This window comes from Saccopteryx bilineata, chromosome 1 (genome assembly GCF_036850765.1).
Source record: "Saccopteryx bilineata isolate mSacBil1 chromosome 1, mSacBil1_pri_phased_curated, whole genome shotgun sequence".
Classification (NCBI taxonomy): Eukaryota; Metazoa; Chordata; class Mammalia; order Chiroptera; family Emballonuridae; genus Saccopteryx; species Saccopteryx bilineata.
Window position 1 is genome coordinate 212,426,044 of NC_089490.1, and position 23,918 is coordinate 212,449,961.

A 23,918-nucleotide genomic window follows, 5' to 3' on the forward strand; every position below is an offset into this window, starting at 1 on the left:
ATTTACAATTGCAACAAAAAGAATAAAATACCTGGGAGTAAATTTAACCAAAGAGAGAAAAGACCTGTACTTGGAAGCTATAGGACATGGAATAAAAAAAATAGAAAAGGATTTAAATAAGGGGAAAATATTGGAATAATTGATTAGAACAATAAACATAATTAAACTCTCCATCTAAAACAATCAACAAATTCAATGCAATTCTTATCAAAATAACATTGGAATTTTTCACAGAATTAGAAAAAATAATCATAAAAAATATATGAAAATACAAAAGATTTTGAATAGCCAAAGTAGTTTTGAGAAAGAAGAAGAAAGATGAGGATATCAAACTACCGGGTATAAGACTATAATAATCAAAACAGCGTAGTACTGGCATAAAAACAAACACAAAGATCAATGGAACAAAAGAAAGGCCCAGACCTAAACCCACAGAAATAAACTCATTGATTATATGGTCAATTAATCTATGAATAAGGAGGAAAGAACATACAATGGGGTAAAAACAGTCTCTTCAATAAATAGTGTTGGGAATGCTAGACAGATACACATAGAAAAATGAATCCAGACCATTCCCTTATGCCAGATACAAAAATTAAAACAAATGGATTAAAGACATAAATGTAAGACCTGCCATAAAAGTCTTAGAAGAAAACATAAGTAGTCAACTGTTTGACATTGCTTTTGGCATTACCTTTTAGGATATGTCTCCTCAGGCAAGGGAAACGAAGGAAAAAATAAACAAATAGGACTACACCAAACTAAAAAGTTTTTGCACACTGAATCAAACCATCAACAAAATGAATAAGCACCCTACTCAATAAAGGAAGATATTTCCAATTCTGTATCTGATAAGGGGTTAATATCCAAAATACATAAGCAACTCGTATAACTTAATACCAAAATAACAAACCATTGAATGAATAAATGGGAAGAGGACCTGAATAGACATCTCTCCAAAGAAGACATACAGACAGCTAATTGATGTATGCAAAGATGGTCAACATCACTAATCATCAGAGAAATGCAAATTAAAACCACAATGAAATATCACCTCATACCAGAATGGTTATCATCAATAAATCAACAATCAAGTGTTGGTGAGGATGTGAAGAAAAAAAAGGAACCCTCATGCACTGTTGGTGGGAATGCAGACTGGTGCAGCCACTGTGGAAAACAGTAGGGCAGTTCCTCAAAAGATTAAAAAAAAAATCACCAGCCTAACTTGTGGTGGCGCAGTGGATAAAGCATCAACCTAGAACGTTGAGGTCACCAGTTTGAAACCCTGGGCTTGCCTGGTCACGGCACATATGGGAGTTGATGTTTCCTGCTCCTTTCCTTCTCTCTCTCTTTCTCTCTCTCTCTCTCTCTGTCTCTCCTCTCTTAAAAAATAAAATGAATAAAAGAAATAGAACTACCTGATGACCCAGAAATTCCACTTATGGGTATTTACCTGAAGAAATCCAGAATATTAATTAAATATATATATATATGTTCATTGCAATATTATTTCCAATAACCTAAGGTCCACTGAGACAAACAGATAAAGAAGAAATGGTATGTATGGAATATTACTCAGTTATTAAAATAATGAAAACTTGAGATTTGCTACAACATGCTTAAACATTTGCTACAACATTTCATTAAATAAGTCAGAGAAAGACAAATACCATTCGATTTCACTTTTATATGGAATCTGAAAAACAAAATAAATGAACAAAAAAACAGAAACAAACTCATAGGTACAGAGAACAAATGAATGGTAGTCAGATGGGAGTGAGGGACAAGAATGGGTAAAAAAAGATGAATGGGATTAAGAAGTACAAGTTGCCACTTATAATAATAGTCACAGGGATGCAAAGTACAGCATAGGAAATATAGTCAATAATACTATAATATCTATGTATGGTGTCGGATGGATACTAGACTTACCGAGGTGATCACTTTGTAAGTATATAAATGTTGCATCATTTGTTGTATACCTGGAACTAATATAATATTATATGTCAACTGTAATTTTAAAATAAAATAAAATTTTAATTTTAAAACATTCAAAAAACTCATTGGTCTACGGTTCACTTTAAATGAACCTTTTACTCATGCATAATTTTATCAATACCATGCAATGGCACACTAAACTGCTCGGAGCTTCAAAGTGTTGACACATTTATTATATAATATGAAAAAAAAACCAGCCATTATACCACCACCAATCTCATTGGGAAAACCTTTGACAAGCTGTCAAGGTACTGGTGGTTGATAAAATTTTCCGAAATTCTATTATTTGGCTGAAAGCTCAATTTATTTCATTGGCAATAAATTCTGTGAGTTGCTTTCCTTGAAATAATAGGTCATTTTGTTCAATTTTGAGAAATTTTCTTCCAAATACTCATGTTGGCCTAACTCGAGTTGATCTTGTCTCTTACATAAATGTGTTTCATACACGTGGTGGTTAACAGCACTTGATGGTGTTTCAAGTGCACAGCAGGAGTACTTTCTTTGCGCTTCTCATGTGCCATAGAGAATATTTTTAAAATTTACTCAAAAATTGAGATTTAATAAAATTAATAATTTTTATCACCTCATGGAGAATGTTTTTATGTGAAACTGACATTTCTTCTTCCTGTGAGTGTGCAGCAGAATACAATTCCCAACACACTTTGGAGCCACTGCTCCAGCTGGAACTGAGCCCCAGAGCTTCGCCCACCACTGCTTCGGGCAGTCAGTGCCAATGTCAATGTGGTTAAAAGGACAAACAGCGGATTAGGATTGTTATAACCTTTTGGACTGCCAGAAACTGTCTTGAGAACTCCTTCTGAGCTAAATCCTAAACTACTTGAGAGTGACAATTGATTCTTCCTCATCTTTGTTTCTCCAGAACTGTGTTTAGTACATAGTGAGTGCTTAAAAAGTATCATGAACTAAGTTGAATAAAGAGGATAGTTAAATAAAGTATTGATGTAAAAGAACAGTGGATAAATTAATAGGAGAACATTACAAGAGGCGGACCCCTAGAAAACAAATTAAGATTTCTATATATCACTATGTTTACTATTCTTCTTGAAATTCAGCTTCCAATTCACCCCTCACGCTTCTACTACTCGCTTCTACTACTCCGCTCCCAAGCTGGCACTATTTTGATCTATGGAACAAAACAGCCTAAAGCCAAGCTTTGCAAGCAAGCCTTCTCCATCAGGCTAAAACCAACATCTTTATCCAAAACTTCTCTCTGATCCCAAAACAATCATCAGGCTCTTTTCAAATAGCTGACTATTCAATGCCCCTGTAATTAATATGCTTTCTTAGCCTCTATTTCTTTTATTTGTCTTTATTCATTTTAGAAAGGTGGGGAGACAGAGAGAGAGAGAGAGAAAGAGAGAGAGAGAGAGAGAGAGAGAGAGAAAGAGAGAGAGAGAAAGAGAAGTGAGAAAGGGAGAAAAAAAAAGGGCGGAGGAACAGGAAGCATCAACTCCCATATGTGCCTTGACCAGGCAAGCCCAGGGTTTCAAGCCAGCAATCTCAGCATTCCAGGTCAATGCTTTTATCCACTGCGCCACCACAGGCCAGGCTTTATTTGCCTTTAATATCCAGCTAAACTCTATACATTTCCATCATGTATTTCCTGGTGACCTGACCCTAGTTATATATTCCATTCTTGGCCAACTATTTAGGAAGGTTTTGGTCACATGGGTTACCATTTTATAAGTAGCTAATCATTAATCGCTTGCTAACTGATTCCTGTGTATCAATCTTATCTCCCTCAATATCAAGTTCTTGGAGTGTGGAAATCATCTCTTTCAAGGTACGACTAAGAAGGAAGTAGACACATTCTATGTGTGGTTTGTGGACCAATAATTACTATATAATTTGTCATCATTTACTTTTCATACAGGTCCCATACTGTTTAATATAGTATAGGCTCACTGTAGATTTTTTGGTAAACCCTGTAGATTAATTGAATGCAGAAAGCAAGGACTGTTATTTGAGAGAAAGATTGCTCTCAAGGGAGTTAAAAGACTTGAAAGATTAAAGTGAAAAGACTTGTATATGTGGTAAAACTGAACAAAGCAAAGCCAAGTAAAATTTGCACAATTCCAATTTTCCAATTGATTTCCATTACATTTTGTCACCATAATAGGCCCAAGCAAGAATGGAATTGGAGAATGCAGTTATAAAAAGAAAAAGACCTTTGGTTCCATAAATAATGACTTCACATTAAATACATCTTTTAATGATAATAAAATAAAATGTTCTCAGAGTCGATCATATTAAAGCCCTGATAGAGAGTATTCACTGGAAGACTTTTTTGAGACATAACTTACTAAAAACTAAGTGTATTTTCTCATAAATCACATAAAATAATGCTGCACTTTAAAATAACTGCTAAGACTATACTTTCAGGGATCATTTCTATAGTTTGTTAAAATAACTGGTATAGGGCCTGGCCTGTAGTGGCACAGTTGATAGAGAATCAACCTGGAATGCTGAGGTCATGGTTCAAACTCCTGGGCTTGCCCAGTCAATGCGCATATGACAAGAAATCAATGAACAACTGAAGTGAAGCAACTATTCTCACTCCCCCTACCCCAACAACGTAAAATCAATAAATAATATCTTTAAAAAAACCCAAATAAGTAACTGCTACAGAAATGGAAATATATATTGTGTATTTATTATTTGTCAGATATATGGATGTTACTTATTCTTCCTAACAAGTCTTCAAAAAATTGGTTTTATTATCCGCTTTAGAGAAATAATAACTGATATTTAAAAAAATAAGAAACTCGTCCAAAAACATAGAAAGTTTAACTTGTGTTTCTGCATGGGGAACAGTATGTCTGAACCCATAAGTTCTGTTCTTTCCTCTCTATCTTGTACAGTGATTTCTTGTTTTAACAAAATGTCAAATGAATGAAAAATAGACAAAAGAAATATATGAAAAGGTACTCTGTGAATATTAAATGCAACACTAGATTTCTTTTTGTCGATTCAAATATTCTATACAAAAAGTAGAAAGAAATAAAAGCTTTTTTGGATTAGGTGTGTATTTGGGATGATTCTGGTTATTTAGATGGGAGGTGATGCACTCGCCTACTTGTTGCTGACTCAGAAATGCAGAACAATGGAAAATATAAACAGAGGGTCCCCAAGCCCCCTTTTTGTGAACTACATGAGCCATGCTCTACAAATCTAGAGTTGTGGCATCAGATGCCCTTTGACTACCGTCCTTTTACCTTGTCAACCTAATGAAATGACTGAAATTGAAAAATGACAGGGCCCCTTGCACGCTTTGGAAGTAGCCCCACCCCTGAGACACAGCTAGTCTGTGCCCCAGGGTCAGGATTCTTACTCTAACAGGTGGTGTCAGAACGCAAAACCTAATCCTCCAGGGGCGGCCTTGGTGTTCAGTTTCGCCATTCACTGTAGGTGTAATCCATGCCATTAGTTTAATATTTCTCTGTGGGAAAGACACCAAGAGACAGGATACTGGAGAAATGGCCTGGGATTTCTAATATTTCTAGAGGAAGTTATTTATATCTGATATAGGGCTTTCCCTTTAGGATTTGCTCTATATGCATTTGAAGACTTCAATGGTTTGTAGTGTGTGTGTGTTGTTAATTTATTGTTTCTTTACATGCCCAGTGCAATGTGCTAAAAAATATTGAGATTTGTGATTAGGCTAAATGCACAGTGAATGGACTTCTGTCTGTTACTGCACATTAATGGGTAAGAAGTAGGTTAGCAAAAATTGCTGCATGAACATATTCTGTAGCATAATGTCATTACAAATTGATTTAGACAAGAACAGAATAGCTGAGGACAGAAAAAAAAAATGTTCTGTGCCTAGCTATTAATCCAAGTGTGGGATAGGATTACTACCTTTTGTCTGAGTTTCCCAGGACCAATGTTTTCAAGAGAACCCATGTGAACCTTGGGCAGTCTCCATAGCAACTGCTGAGAAGTTCAGTGATTGAGAGTTAGTGGACAGAGCTGTCATGATCAGGTAGACCTGATTTTTAAATCTCTGTGCTGGCAGGACCACAAATCCAGATGACCTTGTCTAGCATACCTTCCCATCTCTCACCCACCAGTTTCCTTAAACCTTCTTTCTTTTTTATGTTCCTGGTTAAATAAAAGACATAGGCAGTGGCCTTTAAACTTTCAGTGTTTAGGGATATATTACAGTCAAGACCCCTATAAGTACCTAATGTTGAAGTTTCTCAGATAACTTGTTTGGTTAGAAGTACAGGTGTGACCATTTTGAGCCATATTAGTCTGTGTTTCAACTCTTCCTTCCTCGGAGGTGGACTCAGGAAAAAGCTAATTAATTTTAATTTCAGGGCCTTTAGGGGCTAGCAATATAGTCACATGGTCATAGGGTATTGTAACATTTGCAAAGGTAGGGTATATTAGCCGCAATTGATTAAGACTGAATACGTTTTCATTTCAACTCACTCCTTGAATGCTCTTACTTGTACCAGGCTGTACACAAGGGAGAGGGAAGCACATGGGTACTTTTACACTTTCATCTCTAGGAGAAGTGGAGTTGGAATGGATACATTCGTTTTGGGTTTGGTAGGCTGTATTTATGCAGTTCACACATACCCTTGTACATCGGTGAATTAGTGTATTGCATACAATATTATTAGATTCCTGTTCTCTTTTTATATTAATCATCATGTACTAAGACTAGTGCTTCACACCCTATAGAATGACTTAGGCAAGACACAATGTATACAGGAGAGAACTGGCATATCTGGGTTAAACACTACATATTACCAATCTGAATCATATAATATTTCAACATTTAGAAACCTTTAAAATTAATAAGGATGATTTCTATATAGAACCAGTATGTCTGTAACAGAAATATTCATACTCTTTTATCTAAAATTTGTGCAAATATTTTTTTCTAGTTTGTGTGAAAATAATTCCATGATATTCCTACTATATTCACCTTAGCAAAGATCATTCCCAGTAAGTAGACAGAATTAAGTAGTAGAAAAAAGACTGGAGAACGTGGTCTATATATATGGGTTCTATGGGTTCTATTTTAAAAGGTCGGGTGAACTTGAGCACTCAAGTTTTATTATCTGTAAAATGAGAGCTTTTTGAATTGGCTGATTTCTAAGATTCCCCCCCGATGTTAAAATGTCTGATTCAATCTATAGAGAAAGATTCAGGTCATTTTTTTTATCTGGCATGTGTAATAATTCTGGCCCTGCGATAATCTTTTCAGGAGTAGGCCCTCAAATGGCACTACCAATCACTTTACAGTTTTCAAACTGAAGAATGTGAATTATTGATTTTGTTTGAGCACCGAGGAAATCATGAAGCCAAATGCAAGTGTTGAGTTCGCCATCAATTCTCTAGTTCCCTAGACATTGTGACTGCCAGGACCAGGCACCTACGTCAGCATCACCACGCAGAATTGGCCTGTTTCAGAAGGGAGTCTGATTACACCCTCAGGGCCTCCTGAGGATTTTAGCACCTTTTGATCCAAGATGTAATTGACCCTGAACTAATGTGAAATTAGCTTATTCTTCCCTTTCTCTTGTTGTCTTCTCTAGGTTTAATTACAATTGAACTCTTTCGATAGATTTATTAGGATCAAAGAAAACCCAGCAGTATTTTTTAACATTAAAAAATAGATGTGTTTGTATTCTGGTTATATTCAGACAAATCCTTTGCACTGCGCAGGGTCTGTAGAATTTTAAGCAGTAGCTAATGAGGGAATCGAGTTGATCTCACTGGTGTGTTCCCCTCATTTTAGCTGCTGTAAAGTGAGACTGTGACTCTGTGGCACGGGAGCAATAATATCACTTATCAGATAAGGCATAGAAAGACTTTCCTAAACCTTGTTTTTCCACATTCTAGGTAATTAGACATACTCTTCGTAACTCAATTTACCTCAAAGACTGCAAGGTCTTCCCCATAAGCCAGCAAATTGTCTCCATGTCAACAACAGAGAAATACAGGCAGTATCTAGGCCATTTTCTCTCCTGCTGGACTTCACCACTGAATGAATGATTACAGAGAGTTAAAAATGAAACTATTTTCTTCCAGTCGTGATGTAGTCATCTCTCATAATTCTTGTTCTTTATAGATAAGACCCTGTTTTTCTTAGTGGATTGATTGTATGGGAAACCATCAGATCAAAAATGTTGACTGAATAGCCTACATATATCAAGCAAGCAGTTGACTGAAGTGGTTAGTTGGATAGAGTCACTGAGAGAAGCATTTGTTTTACCTGCACGTCTAGACTGGCATCTGGACTGGCACCACACTATGAGGCAGATGCAGGAAAACACTCTCAATAAGGATTCTCATTGTGATAACATGACTTGGACTAATTCTTGACTTGTATTCTTGGTAAAATAAAATTACGTTTCTCTTACCTGAACCATCAACTCTTTATTCTTGTATTAGAATGAGTCATTGGCCTTTGGAAACAAATCTATCAAAATAGTGCTAATATGAAGGCAAAGTTGAACTGGGGTGAAGCCAGTGAGGCACTTTCTTCAACTCAAAATTGAGACAAAAGCAAACAATGTCAGTAGTTAAGATAAATCATACCCCAGCAAAATGCTAAAAAAATTTTTAAAAAAATCAAACAAAACCCCACATCAATGTGAAAAAAACCAAATTCATGATGAATAAAAACATAAAACTTTTAAATAAAGATAGGATCATTATTGTCTCTCTCTGAGTTTTTATTTGTCTTGTTTGTTCATGTGTTGTTTTCAATTAATATCCCACATATGAATGAAATCATATGGTTCTTGATTTTTTCTGTCTGACTTATTTCACTTAATGTGATATTCTCAAGGTCCATCGATGGAAGGTTTGACATTGGGTGGTGGGCGCACAAGGCCATACACAGATGATGTATCACAGAATTTACACTTGAAACCTATATAATTTTATTAACCAATGTCACCCCAATTTAATTTTTTAAAGGATAGGATCTTATTACTCAATGCATGTTTTCTTAGGGAGGAGTTGAGATTAGTATCCATAGCTCCACACAGCGTCATTGTTGACACCATCTTTATCTCAGATTTTTAATATTTAGTTCATCATAGATTTTTGTGATAATCTTGATTATTTAAAATATTTCATTAAAATATTATTTGTCACTCTCTTAAATGTTGTACCAGTTACATTCTTGTCCTCATCCCAGCCCTGACTCTGTTCAATCTCAATGCCTAAGGAGAGGTATTTAAAGTCTAAAGTCACTCAGTCAGTAAGTGAGGAAGTCTGAATTTTATACCAGACCTCACCAGGCCTTCCTTTGAGGACTGTACTTTTATGCTTCCTAAAGTGATGGTGGAGTCTGGAAGAACTAACTCTGGTTCTTTCAAGCCTGGAAACTTCCACAGAATGAATTGTGGGTAACAGATAGTGTATCCTATGCTAGTGATCTCAGAACTGACACTAAATTTTGGGAGCAATCCAGGAATGAGTGAAGGATCACATACAGGAGGAATGTTAAAATAATTTATTTTGTTGGCTAGGATTCAATACTAAAGAGACAGATAAAGGAAACTGCTCATACAAAACATTATCATTTAAGAAGTAAGTTGTCAGAAAAGAACCTACTCTTGTTGAACCTAATGATAGAACAAGAATCCCTTCTACCAAGTCCTGGTGCCTTTCTTACTTTAGTTCACTTATTTATTAATGTGATGCAATCAAGAGTTCTGGGACACAGACGTAGCCCTTGGAAGAAGAAGAGGTACTTATTCTTTGAGATAGGACAAAAGGAGGAGTCATTGGGTAAAATAAAAGGAAATATTTATTTGCAGAAGAGAAGAAGAATATCAGGTACATGTACAGGTGGGACTAGTAATATTAAAGGAATTTATGGCAGGTAGCTTAGAGCTTAGTGAAGTAGGACCCTAGAACTACTGATGGAAAGGTGCAGGTGGTGAGTGTGTGGAAAAAGGACAAATATGCAAATATGGAGGGTGGTTTTGAAACAATCTTTGTGGTATGTCCTATAGTCAACAAGATGCAAACAGAGACAGGAGTTCTTTAAAATACAAGATCTGTTGATATACGAGTTCAAATTAAACTTGTATTTTGATGATTATACCATAACCCAACTCCACAATCTGTTCTTGGACCTATTTTCTTCTTTGTTTTATTTGACTATACCAATATTTGCCCCTTTGCCTTAGCTAGAAGTCTCAGGGGGGATGTTGGTTCAATCTCCCACTTTAATCTTATACAGCTAAAGTTAGCCACAAGTTTTGTTCCTTTGGTTTCTGAAAAAAGGGTTGCAAAGCCAAACAGGTCCCAACAATCAGGCAGGTAAAGGTAAGCATATTGGGGGTCATTGTGATGAACTGAAAATCTGCTCACCTAATTAAAGCTGTTCACCAATGACTTCCAGAAAATGGGAAAAAGTGGACCTAATTTTTCCAGATCTGCTGCTGGATGAGAAATATTTCTGTTATCCAAAATATAATACTTAGAACCTTCCATGTTTATTCTCTCTCTCCCACAAAACCTAAGCCTACAAGGGAACAAATCTAAGATTGCATAGTAGAAGTGAATATGAACCTGAGATTTAATTATTAGCAACATACTTTTCCATAACTTTTCTTGGGAATTTTCTAAAGGGGAACTATTTTTTTTTTCCATTTAGTATGTTGTTTCACTTACAGTATTACATTCTTCATTCCAAATACCATCATAAAAAATGGTTAATTTTTCTTTTAAGTTTGCACTGTAGGGGGATCAATAATAACATCAGAGCTTGGGTGATAAAAAAAAAAGAAGCAAGAAAAATATTTCTGTAAAATAACAGAACATTTTTTTTGTTTGTTTGTTTCTTTCCTAAGAGAAAGGAGAGGAGATAGGCAAATTCTCACATGTGCCCTGACCAGGATCCATCCAGCAACCCCATCTATGGATGATGTTTGAGTATTGAGCTATTTTTAGTGCCTGAAGCTGATAAGTTCCAACTGAGCTGTCTTCAATGCCCAGGGCCACACTCAAACCAATCAAGCCACTGGCTGTGGGAGGGAAAAAGGGAGAGAAGAGGGAGAGGAAGGGGTAAAAAGCAGATGGTGGCTTCTCCTGTGTGTCCTAACCAGGAATTAAACCTGGGACATCCATACACTAGGCTCTCACTCTATCCACTGAACCACCGGCCAGGGCCAAATCACCAAACATTTTCTTTGGCAATATCTAAGAAAGAAAATATATCTGCCTAAAGTAGGAAGACGAATTAAATTGCTAAGTGTCCAATGGAAGTAATAGTTTAACACTTTTTTCCATTTTTTTTCCAATGGCAAACAACCACACACCTTTTAGAAATGACTTCTCTGGAGAATACAGGCACTAAAGGAAAACCTATGACCCTGATGATGTACGCCAGCAAATTCAACAAGGCAACATGAAAGCTTCATTAGAAATCAGAATTCCTAGGGAGAGACAAGATGGCGCTGGAGTAGACGGACGTAGCAACATCTACCTCCCAGAACCAAAGTGGATTACAAACTAATTTTAAGAACTATCATCTGGAAAAACCAACTTTAGACTAAACTAAGAGGACTCTTCAACCAAGGAACACTGAAGAAGCCACACCAAGACTGGTAGAAAAAGCAGAAACACGGAGAAGGCTGCCCAGCTGCCCGGAGCGAACGGCAGCAGGGAGAGACTCGCATGGAGGGAAGTGAGTTTAGCAGAGGGGAAAGGGTCCTGAGCCCCAGGAACAAAGCCCTAGCCTGCAGCCCCAGAACCCAGAAGAGGCATAAGGACAGTATTTAGCTGGAAATAAGTCAGGATACTGTTTGTGAGAAAGACTCTGATTTCCCAGACCCAGGATCCTTCTTAAAGGGACCACGCAGAACATCTCTCTCACAACCACTCACCCGGGGCTCTTGGGGATGGGGGGCGGAGAGAAGAGAGGACCAGAGTAACAGGAAGAGAGTGTAAACTAGGAGGCACAGGGAGAACCATTTTGAGAGATAGCCACCCTAACCCCTGGGAAGAGTCACTCCCCAAAGCTGAAGTGAATATTTTCCCCGGAAACAGCAATACCCAGCAAAGGGAAGCAGGAGAGCTGCCAAACAAGCTCCTCTGTGGCACTCAGAGCAGAGTCGCATAGAAGGAGGGAGCTTTTCGGTCTACAGTAGTGAGTCTTAGGGTCCGAGCTGCAGTGCCCCCACCCACGCTGGTGAGGGTGCGCTGGAGGGTGGACAGGAGAGGGAGACAAAAGTGCGGTTCTGCTGGCAGGGGCGGAAGCCAGCTGGCCACCACTGGGCTCAGGTGTGAGTTCAATCTTGCCTGGCTGGGAAGAAGGGGGCATGCAAAAGCGGTCAAGCTCAGCTGCCAGCAGCCTGTAATCCAGCCTGTGGGAGAAGGGCGGGAACCCCGGAAAGGGTGGAGACCAGCCCCTGAGCAAGGGCAAAGGAGCACAGCTTTGCCTCGCCCCTGCAAGCCAGGCTTGCGGTCTGACTTGGGAGCCGGCTCCTTTCGCGGGGGTGGAGCCAAAAGCCCAGAAAAGGTGGAGTTCCGCTACTGAGCTGAGCTTGGGCACGCAGTCCTGCCCAGCGGTAGAGCCAAGGCTAGCAGCTGTTCCTTGAGTGGGCTCCTCCTGCAAGGGCAGGGCGAAAGCCCGGAAACATGCGGAGACCCACAGCTGAGCAAAGGTGCTCGCCAGTGCCCTCAGGACCAAGCATACCATCACACATGGGGATGGAGCAAAGGCCAAGGCCACCAACGCTTGTGCACACGAGCGCGTGATCACAACCACACCCTTGAAGAGAAAATGCGGAGGCAGAGAAATACAACATAAATAAACCAAGAGAAATCCCCAGAAAAGGACCTAAGTGAATCAGATATAACCAAATTACCAGATGCAGAGTTTAAAATAACGATTGTTAGGATGCTCAAAGATATTAGAACAACCATAGATGGCCATTACGAAAACCTAAATAAAGAGATAACAAATATAAAAAAGGACATTGAAATAATAAAAAAGAATCTGTCAGAAATGACAAATACAATATCTGAAATAAAGAATACAATGGAAGGAATTAAAAGCAGGATGGATGAAGCAGAGAATCGAATCAGCGAGTTAGAGGACATGATAAATAAAGGCATGGAAGCAGAGCAAAAAAAAGAAGAGACTCAAAAAGTCTGAGGAAACTCTAAGAGAGCTCTGTGACAACATGAAGAGAAATAACATCCGCATCATAGGGGTTCCTGAAGAAGAAGAGAAAGAACAAGGGATAGAGACTTTGTTCAAACATATCATAGCGGAAAACTTCCCCCAATTAAGGCAGGAAAACATTTCACATGTTCAGGAAGCACAGAGAACTCCATTAAGGAGAAACCCAAAGAAACCAACACCAAGACACATCATAATTAAAATACCAAAGCTAAGTGATAAAGAGAAAATATTAAAAGCTGCTAGAGAGAAAAAGACTATCACCTACAAAGGAGCCCCCATAAGGATGACTTCTGACTTCTCAACAGAAACACTTGAGGCCAGAAGGGAATGGCAAGAAATATTCAAAGTAATGCAGAACAAGAACCTACAACCTAGACTACTTTATCCAGCAAGGCTATCATTTAAAATTGAAGGAGAAATAAAAAGCTTTACAGGCAAAAAAAAGTCAAGGAATTCAATGCAACCAAACCAAGGCAGCAAGAAATGCTAAGGGACCTGTTGTAAACAGATCAAAGGAAAAAAAGAATATAGCAAAAGAGGAATATAGTTTTAAAAAAAATGGCAATAAACAATTACATATCAGTAATAACCTTAAATGTTAATGGATTAAATGATCTGATCAAGAGACATAGAGTAGCTGCGTGGATAAGAAAACAGGACCCATACATATGCTGTCTACAAGAGACACACCTTAAATAAAAAGATGCACACAGACTGAAGATAAAAGGATGGAAAAAAATATTTCACACAAATGGAAATGAAAAAAAAGCTGGGGTAGCAATACTTATATCAGACAAAATGGACTTTAAAACAAAGACCATAGTTAGACATAAAGAAGGTCACTACATAATGATAAAGGGAGCAATCCAAAAAGGAAATATAACCATTATAAATATCTACGCACCTAATATAGGAGCACCTAAATATATAAAGCAGACTTTGATGGACTTAAAGGGCGAGATCAACAGCAATACTATAATAGTTGGGGATTTCAATACCCCATTAACATCATTAGATAGATCCTCAAGAAAGAAAATTAACAAAGAAACAGCAGACTTAAAGGACATATTAGATCAACTCAATTTAATAGATATCTTCAGAATCTTTCACCCTAAAACAGCATAATATACATTCTTTTCAAGTGCTCATGGTACATTCTCTAGAATAGACCACATGTTAGGGCACAAAAGTGGTCTCAACAAATTTAAGAAGATTGAAATCATATCGAGCACTTTCTCTGATCATAATGGCATTAAACTAGAAATCAACCACAATATAAAAATTGAAAAACATTCAAACACTTGGAAACTAAATAGCATGTAATTAAATAACGAATGGGTTAACATTGAGAAGAAATTAAAAATTCCTAGAAACAAACGATAATGAGCATACATCAACTCAAAATTTATGGGACACAGCAAAAGCAGTCCTGAGACGGAAGTTTACAGCATTACAGGCATACCTCAAGAAGCTAGAAAAAGCTCAAATAAACAACTTAACCCTACATCTAAAAGAACTTGAAAAAGAACAACAAGTAAAGCCCAGAGCTAGTAGAAGGAAGGAAATAATAAAGATCAGAGCAGAAATAAATTATATAGAGGCTAAAGAAACAATACAGAGGATCAATGAAACCAGGAGCTGGTTCTTTGAAAAGGTAAACAAGATCGATAAACCTTTAACGAGACTCACCAAGAAAAAAAGAGAGAGGACTCAAATAAATAAAATTGGAAAAGAGAGTGGAGAAATAACAACTGACACAACAGAAATACAAAATATTGTAAGAAAATACTATGAAGAACTGTATGCCAAAAAACTAGACAACCTAGATGAAATGGACAAATTCCTTGAATCATATAATCTTCCAAAAATCAATATGGAAGAATCAGAAAACCGAAACAGACCAATTACAACAAATGAGATTCAAACAGCTATCAAAAAACTCCCAAAAAGAAAAGTCCTGGGCCTGATAGCTTCACAAGTGAATTCTACCAAATATTCAAAGAAGAACTAACTCTTATCCTTCTCAAGCTATTTCAAAAAATTCAAGAGGAAGGAAGACTTCCAAACTCCTTTTATGAGGCGAGCATAATTCTGATTACAAAACCAGGCAAAGATAACACAAAAAAAAGAAAATTATAGGCCAATATCCCTGATGAACTTAGATGCAAAAATCCTCAACAAAATATTAGCAAACCGGATCCAGCAATGTATGAAAAAAAATCATACACCATGATCAAGTGGGATTTATTCTTGGTAGGCAAGACTGGTACAATATTCGCAAATCAATCAATGTGATTCATCACATAAACAAAAGAAAGGAGAAAAACCACATGATAATTTCAATAGATGCAGAAAAAACATTTGATAAAATTCAGCACCCATTCATGATCAAAACTCTCAGCAAAGTGGGAATACAGGGAACATACCTCAACATGATGAAGGCCATCTATGACAAACCCACAGCCAACATCATAGTCAATGGGCAAAAATTAAAAGTAATTCCCTTAAGATCAGGAACAAGGCAGGGGTGCCCCCTTTCACCACTCTTATTCAACATAGTTCTGGAAGTCCTAGCCACAGCAATCAGACAATAAAAAGAAATAAAAGGCCTCCGAATTGGAAAAGAAAAAGGAAAACTATCATTATTTGCAGATGATATGATATTGTATATAGAAAACCCTAAAGTCTCAGTCAAAAAACTACTAGACCTGATAAATGAATTTGGCAAGGTGGCAGGATATATTTAAAATCAATACTCAGAAATTAGAGGCATTTTTATACTCTAATCACGAACTGTCAGAAAGAGAAATCAAGGAAACAATCCCCTTTACCATTGAAACCAAAAAATAAAGTACCTAGGAATAAATCTAACCAAGGAGATTAAAGACTTGTACTCAGAAAATTATAAAACATTGATAAAAGAAATCAGGGAAGATACTAATAAGTGGAGGAATATACCGTGCTCATGGTTAGGAAGAATAAACATCATTAAAATGTCTATATTACCCAAAGCAATTTATAAATTCAATGCAATACCGATTAAAATACCAATGACTTACTTCAAAGATATAGAACACATATTCCAAAAATTTATATGGAACCAAAAGAGAACACGAATAGCCTCAGCAATCTTGAAAAGGAAGAATAAAGCGGGAGGTATCACACTTCCGGATATCAAGTTATATTATAAGGCCATTGTACTCAAAACAGCATGATACCGGCATAAGAACAGGCACATAGATCAATGGAACAGAACAGAGAACCCAGAAATAAACCCACAGCTCTATGGACAACTGATATTTGACAAAGGAGGTAAAGGCATACAATGGAGTAAAGACAGCCTCTTCAACAAATGGTGTTGGGAAAATTGAACAGCTACCTGCAAAAAAATGAAACTAGACCACCAACTTACACCACTCACAAAAATAAACTCAAAATGGATAAGAAACCATAAGCATCTTAGAACAAAACATAGGCAGTAAGCTCTCTGACATCTCTCGCAGCAATATATTTGCTGATTTGTCTCCACAGGCAAGTGAAATAAAAGACAGGATAAACAAATGGGATTTTATCAAACTAAAAAGCTTCTGCACAGCTAAAGACAATAAGAACAGAATAAAAAGACAAACTACACAATGGGAGAATATATTTGACATTGCGTGTTATTAATAACCAAAATTTATAAAGAACTTGTAAAACTTAATACCAGGAAGACAAACAATCCAATCCAAAAATGGGCAAAAGAAATGAATAGACACTTCTCCAAAGAGCACATACAGATGGCCAATAGGCATATAAAAAATGTTCAACATCACTAATGATTAGAGAAATGCAAATTAAAACCACAATGAGATATCACCTCACACAAGTCAGAATGGCACTCATCAATAAAACAACACAGAATAAGTGCTGGTGAAGATGTGGAGAAAAGAAAACCCTCCTGCACTGCTGGTGGGAATGCAGACTGGTGCAGCCACTGTGGAAAACAGTATGGAGATTCCTCAAGAAATTAAAAATCGAACTGCCTTTTGACCCAGCTATCCCACTGTTAGGAATATACCCCAAGAACACCATAGCACTGTTTGAAAAGAAGAAATGCACCCCCATGTTTATGGCAGCATTGTTCACAATAGCAAAGATCTGGAAACAGCCCAAGTGTCCATCAGAGGACGAGTGGATTAAAAAGCTTTGGTATATATATACTATGGAATACTACTCAGCCATAAGAAATGGTGACATAGGATCTTTTACAACAACATGGATGGGCCTTGATAACATTATACTGAGTAAAAGAAGCAAATCAGAAAAAACTAAGAACTATATGATTCCATACATACATGGGACATAAAGATTAGACTCAGAGACATGAACAACAGTGTTGGGGTTATAGGGTGGGGGGAGAAGAGGGAGGGAGTTGGGGGAGTGGAGGGGCACAAAGATCATGGCTTTTCAGCATTTGCCATATTCCCCTTTAATCTATAGACAGACAGAAAATATTTACTTATGGTGTTTCCACTATAAAGACTGCTGTCTTAGGGACAAATGCTGATGAACTATTTCAGCAGTTTCTCCTTCTTCAAAGACTTATATGTCAACATAGAGCTCCATGTTTCATAGGACATACTCAAGCTCACTCCATGCTGCCTGGAGCTTTAGCACAAGGGAATGCCCTTTTTCTCTTCTTCTTCTTTTCTTTTCTTTTTCTCTCTTTTTTTGGTTGTATTTTTTCTTTTCTTTCTTTATTTATTTTTTGTATTTTTCTGAAGATGGAAATGGGGAGACAGTCAGACAGACTCCCGCATGCGCCTGACTGGGATCCGTCTGGCATGCCTACTGGGGGGGAATGCTCTGCCCATCTGGGGTGTTGCTCTGTTGCAACCAGAGCCATTCTAGCACCTGAGGCAGAGGCCATGGGGCCATCCTGAGTGCCTGGGGTGAGTTAGCTCTGGTGGAGCCTTGGCTGAGGGAGGGGAAGAAAGAGACAGAGAGGAAGGAGAGGGGGAGGGGTGGAGAAGTAGATGGCCACTTTTTCTGTGTGCTCTGACTGGGAATCGAACCCGGGAATCCTGCACACCAGGCCAATGCTCTACCACTGAGCCAACTGGCCAGGGCCTAGGAATGCCCTTCTTGATCAAGCTACCCAAAAGAAAATTATATGGAGCAACCATGACAGGCCGAGCAAGTCAGTCTCATACTATTCATTACCAGAACGCTGCAGCCCGGTGTAAACAGTTTCAACTTTCTCGGGAAGCAGCACAGCAGATTGGGAAATCCTGTCCAAGGGGTTCTATACTACCCCTTCATTTGGAGTTAACCCTCAAGGACCCCTACCAGGACAACTTTGGCAGATGAATGTTACTCATATACCTTCATTTGGCAAACAGTCGTATGACCACATTACAGTAGATACATATTCCAGATCTATAGTAACCTCTGTAAGAACAGGAGAGGCTGCTAAGCATGTTATAGCTCATTTTCTGTATGCATTGTTCTATTATTGGATTTCCTAAACTGGCTAAACTGAAAATGCTCCTGCATATGGAGCAAAAGCATTTACTGTATTTTGTCATGCTTACAATCTTTAAAGTTAAGGTATTATTAAAGTGTACTCAGCAAACATTTTAAGGTCAATTTAAAAAAAAATTTTTAAAGGGGGTAGTCATATCCTGGAACTCCTACGGGTCTACAATATCATGCTTTTTACTTAAAAAAAATTACATTTCTTTTGAATGCTGATGAACAGGAGACACCAAATTTTTTTTGCCTGCAAACTACTACCTTCTTTATTAGATCCAGCTAATAACACTGTTTTGTCTTTTTCCAAATAGCTCCAGATATATGGAAAAGATTTATATAGGTGGATGGGGATCCTCAAACCCCTCAGTGAGATCTTCTGAGCATGGCTTTTAAGATACCTAGAGGCAGAAAAGCCCAATAGAGATCAGGGGAACTACTAGCTTTTAGGATACACCCTTAAAGGCTCCAACGCTCCAAAGGGGTCTCATAGGATGCCATCTGGGTCCTGCTTCATTAGTGGAAAGGAAGGTCATTGAGCTAAAGCCTGCCAGGCTTACATGCCTCTGCTGTGAGGAAACAGGGCCACTGGAAGGTAGGCTTCCCCCTCACTCCTCCAAGGGAGGGTTCAGTCTCTTCCAGCCCTGCTCCAGCCACCTATGACCTAACCTTGCCCAAAAGGCCGGGTTTGCCACTGAAGGCTGAAGGTGCCCAGGGCCGTCGGCCCCATCTACGACACTGTGGATGAGCCTAGGGTATTTCTTCCAAGAAGCAGGTAAACTGATCTCATTTGCACAAGGGCCACTTAACTATGTTTTGCCTGAATAGTCAGGTTTTTAATTTTTCCCTCGAAGATCTCTGTTGTGGGTGTTGATAGTTCTATTTTCTGCTGCTTTGTTTAATATATAGTGTTTCCTTTATCCCTCCTACCTCAATGCCCCACTCGTATTTCAGGCTGGGACCTATTCCTAATTTAGAGCTCTCTTTCCCCCTTTTGCCAACTTTTATTATGAATCTACCTTTGACACCCAGCTTAGTGTATCCCAAGGTTCTCTTTACCATGCCACAGTCGCAGAGCTCCAGGGAAGAGCAACCTGGTCTCATCTCTCCAGGCAGAGGAGAACAGAAACTCCATATCCTCGCATGCTGCAAATGGCTTCTCCAGTCTACCTGAATCATTACCAGCTAGAAGCAGCAGTCATTGGGACTTGGACATGAGCTGCAAAGTATAGAATGGTGACAACAATTCCAGTGCCATGAGGACTTTTCCTGGATGTGGACTTTTCTGGACTCCTGCTCCCTGTGACAGCTCCTAACAGACTGAACTGTGGTTGGGTTGCATTTTTCAGTGATTTGGCATAGTGATGAGGCCAACTTGGACTTGGTGAACATGTTAAGGACACTACTCTTTTATGGATTCTTGCTGTATTGGCCAAGAGTTTGCTTAAAGGCTTTTAATCACTGTCAAAAAAAATAGAAGACTGGATAAAGAAGATGGGGCACATATACACCATGGTATACTATTCAGCTAGAAGAAATGATGACATCGGATCACTTACAGCAGAATGGTGGAATCTTGATAACAGTATGCGGAGTGAAATAAGTGAATCAGAAAAAAACAAGAACTGCAGGATTCCATACATTGGTGGGACATAAAAGCGAGACTAAGAGACATGGACAGGAGTGGGGTGGTTATGGGGAGTGGGGGGAGGGAAGGAGGGAGAGGGGAAGGGGGAGCAGTACAAAGAAAACTGGATAGAGGGTGATGGAGGACGATCTCTCTTTGGGTGATCTCTCTATGCAACAGAACTGAATGACAAAATAACCTGGAAATGTTTTCTTTGAATATATGTACCATGATTTATTGATGTCACCCCATTATAATAAAAATTTATCTATAAAAAAAAAAGTAATCGGAATTCCTAGGTAACGCAGCTTGATTTACTGGGCAACAACAGAATTGGTTAAGTTCTCTTCGCACCTTACTTTGCCACATCTCTTCCTTCCTCCCAAGTGTAGTCTCTTACTACTCTTGTGAATGGATCTGTCTTCCCTTTCTTGACTGAGCTTCCAGTTTTATCTAGGGTAGGCAATGAAGACGTGATGTTTTCAACCTCACCAGCCCACATTTCCTATTCAGGTTTCAGGTAAGCCACAAACTCTAGAGGACCATAGCTTTCATTCGGTTTGATTTGGTTTGATTTTGTCATGAAACATTTTTTAAAAAACCATGAAACTATACAATAAATGTATAGTTCCAAAAGCTGTCAAACATCCCTGATTGACCTCGTTAGTATTTTAGTGAAAATGGGGGGGGGGGAGAGTCAAAGAATACAAGTGTAATTAAAATATTTAGAAGACTTAAAAATTTTTTTAAACTTAACTCTTTGTTTAGAGTAAAGACAACTAACTATTAGAACCCAAAGGAGAATATTTCAAAGATTATATAAATTTCTTCTTTAAATTGCAGGTATACCAATTAGAACTAAATTAGACTTGAGTTTATACTATGTTTAAAATAAGCCTTATTAATTATGGTTATTAAGCTCTTCCAGTTACTTTTACATTAGTTTACAGTACTTTCTATTTTTTAAAACAATGGTTTTTTAAAGAGTATCTATCTATCTATATATCTATTTATTTATTTATTTTTAAGTCAGTGAGAGGAGGGGAAGCAGAGAGATAGAGACTTCTGCATGTGCCCCAACTAGGATCCATCTAACAAACCCACTAGGGGGCGATGCTCTGCCCATCTGGGGTATTGCTCCATTGCTCAGCAACTGAGCTCTTCTTAGCTCCTGAAGTGGAGGCGACAGAGCCATTCTCAGTGCCTGGGTAACTCGCTGTAACTGAACCATGGCTGCAGGAGGGGAAGAGAGATAGAGAGAAGTGAAAGGTAGAGGGTGGTGAAACAGCTGGCCACTTCTCCAGTGTGCCCTGAGACATCAGGCCAATGCTCTCCCATGGAGCCAACCAGCAAGGGCCTATTTCTTGATTTTTAAAGAGGAGGAAGAGAGGGGAGGAGAAAAAGGGAAAGAGAGGAAGCAAAGTGGGAAGCATCAACTCGTGGAAGTTGCTTCCTGTATGTGCCTTGACTGGGCAAGCCCAGGGCTTTGAACTGGTGACTTCAGCATTCCAGGTCAACATTTTATCTACTGCACCACTACAGGTCAGGCCAATATTTTTTTACTTTTAAAACTTAATATTGTAGAGTGACATCAGAGAAATGGCGCCGTAAGGGGTGATACCAATAAATCTCCCCCAAAATTCAACAAATCTTCAACCAGAGACAGAAAAATCTAGCCTTGGGGCCTCCAGCAGTTCCACACTAAACGCAAAGCCAAAACAGGTTACAAAGTGCCAAAAGCCTGGGGAAAGTGGTCCCAGAGTGCTGAGGCATTTGGGACGTGCCTAGAGGTGCATAGAAAGGAATCTTGAAAACAACTGGCTCCCAGCCCCGCCTGATTATGCTAGCGGCCGTGACTGATTGAGCCTTACCCAGAGCCCTGGGCTCAGTGGAAATAGAGTGGGGATTTGCCAGCTCTTTGACCTCTTACTCTCCAGGCAGAGGCAGCAGCAACCCCATAGCTGGATAATCAGGCTGCTAATTCAGGAAGGAAAGACTAGGAGAGAGGCTCCGGGAAAACGGACTTTCTCATTGCGGAGCCTGCAAATGCTAATGAGCCTCGACTGCCAATGAGATTGAAGCCCAATATATGACATCGTCATACAGACTTATCAACAGCAATCCTTAAACGTGCCACAGGGATAGAACTCGGGATACAGAGTCACTGACCAGGAAGAGGGAGAGAAAAGAAAGAGCAAAAAGATAACCTCTCAAAATCAAGAATAATCCACAGACTTTATAACCTACCCCATTTTATTATATTTATTCATTTGTTTCTCTTATCTTCTTGTCTTGATTATTTTCTTCCTTTTCCAATTTGGTCGTTTAATTCTCTGCCGGTCTTACTCTCTCATCTCCTTGAACTACACTACACATAAGTGTTACATGTCTCATTATCTTCCCTTTCCTCTTCCTTTCTCTCTAGGAGGGTTGCACTCCAAAACCCTTAACTCTCTCTCTCCTTTTGTTCTTTTTTCTTCATTTTGTGTTTTCCTCTTTCTGTTTTTCTCTCTATATATTCGTTTTTTCTTTTCTCCTTTACTTTTCCTTTTAGTCAATCCTTAATCATGAACAAATTATTTTATTTGAGACTCAAATTTTTCTTTGTGGTGCTTTGGGGGTTTTTTACTTCGCTTTTTAAACTCACTAGCAGTGCTCCCAACCCTGGCTCTCCATTTTATCTAGTTTTTGCTCCACTAAATACAATAGGAATTTTAAAAATTTTTTTCCATTTTTCCTGTTTCCCTCTTATTCCTCTCATTATATCTCTTAGTTAACCTTGACCTAAAAGCAAATAATTTTATTCTTGACCCCAATTTTTTCCTTTTTTGCATTTTGTGGGTCCATACCCCCCTTTTTTTGCACCTTTATCACTTCTCTCCACCCCAGGCCCTCCATTATAGGTAGTTTTTGTTATATCACATTTCACTACAAGATTTTCTCAAGAAGGAGGGGAGAGGAGAGGAGTGAAAAAAATAATAATAATTTTTTTTAATTTTTTAAACTTTTTATTTTTTCTTAATTCTCATTAGTACTATAAACAAAACCACCCTCAGATGCCATTAAGGAAAAGGAAGTTGAATATGATGGATACAAAAGACAGAGGGGTAGCACAGATAGATGAGGAAAAATCTATGGAGAAAAAATTTAATATATTGGAAATCTTGGAGCTAAATGACAGAGATTTTAAAGTAGAAATCTTAAAAATATTCAGAGGTATAAAAGAAAACACAGAAAGGCAATTTAAGGAGCTCAGGAAACAACTCAATGAACACAAAGAATATATTACCAAGGAAATTGAAACTATAAAAACAAATGAAACAGAGATGAAAAACTCAATTCACGAGCTGAAAAATGAGGTAACAAACTTAGCTAATAGAACAGGCCAGATAGAAGGTAGGATTAGTGAAATAGAAGACAAGCAACTTGAGGCACAACAGAGAGAAGAAGAAAGAGACTCAAAATTTTTAAAAAATGAGAAAGCCCTACAGGAATTGTCTGTCTCCATCAAAAAGAATAACATAAAAATAATAGGTATATCAGAGGGAGAAGAGAGAGAAAATGAAATGGAGAACATATTCAAACAAA

General features: G+C 38.2%; 1 protein-coding gene across 2 annotated transcripts in view; it reads right to left on the reverse strand.

The window, feature by feature from the left end:
• Window positions 1–23,918, reverse strand: part of GREM2 (gremlin 2, DAN family BMP antagonist) — a 147,015-nt gene that overhangs the window by 75,066 nt on the left and 48,031 nt on the right. The gene's annotated exons all lie outside the window — the stretch shown is intronic.